A 1,242-nucleotide genomic window follows, 5' to 3' on the forward strand; every position below is an offset into this window, starting at 1 on the left:
CTTTTGAACCTGCTGGTACAATCAGCTAAGAGTTGGGCTGCAAACTACTAAGTCGGCAGTTCAAGCCCACTCACTACCTGTTATCTTTTGAACCTGCTGGTACAATCAGGTAAGAGTTGGATTGCAAACCACTAGGTCGGCAACTCATGCCCACTCACTACCAGCACGTAGAAAGAAAGAGCTAAGCCAATGGATTTCCCTTAGGACCTAATCTGTGGGTTTCCAATGTGTACACCCCTAGCAGCATGCAAGACATAATTGGAGGTGAAGAAAAAAGCTCACTTTCCCTTTACCCTCCTGGTGTCTCTACTCTCATTATTGGTCCTGAGGGGTTTATCTGTCCTGGATTCCGAGTATTTCCAGCTCCTATCTGTACCAGTGCACATGCTCTGGTCTAGCTGGATTTGTAAGGTAGAATTGGGATCATGATAGTGGGGGGGAGGAAGCATTAAAAAACTAGAGGAAAGTTGTGTGCTTCATCGTTGCTACCCTGCACCCAGACTGGCCCGTCTCCTTCCCGCGACCCTTCTCTAAGAGGATGTTCAGTTGCCTACGGATGGGCTTTGGGTCTCCACTTCGTACTCCACCTCATTCATGAGGACATGGGAGGAACGGATCACAATGATCTACATATACCCCCCTCCCTGGGGGACGGACAACAGAAAAGTGGGTAAAGGGAGACATCGGACAGTGTAAGACATGGAAAAATAATAATAATTTAAATTATCAAGGGTTCGTGAGGGAGGGAGGATGGGTGAGGAAGGGGAAAAAATGAGCTGATTACCAAGGGCTCAAGTAGAAAAAAATGTTTTGAGAATGATGATGGCAACAAATGTGCAAACGTGCTTGACACAATGGTTGTATGTATGGATTGTGATAAGAGTTGTAGGGGGCCCCAATAAAATGATTTATATATGTATACATATATATATTAAAAAAAAAAGCTCGCTCGAATCCCTGTAAGATATCCCTGCTGACAAGACACATGGAGCTATGCTAGAGCCCTGGAGCTGGAGGAGCCACATGAAGACCCCTGTCAGAGCTGAGATGCTTCCACTGCTACTGGATCCACAAGACTTACCCCCCACTGGCCTGTGATCTTCCTGAATTTGGTGTCATTACATGTGTTTCGTGAGTCTGAAGAGGAATTTACAGATTGGTATCGGACATATGGGCTAATACGGGACTTACGGACTTATCTGAACCGGGCTGGGATGTTTTCTTTTTTTTTAATGTCTTCTT

Source organism: Echinops telfairi, unplaced genomic scaffold, assembly GCF_000313985.2.
Source record: "Echinops telfairi isolate 266 unplaced genomic scaffold, ASM31398v2 ScPeMD7_569;HRSCAF=974, whole genome shotgun sequence".
Taxonomy (NCBI): domain Eukaryota; kingdom Metazoa; phylum Chordata; class Mammalia; order Afrosoricida; family Tenrecidae; genus Echinops; species Echinops telfairi.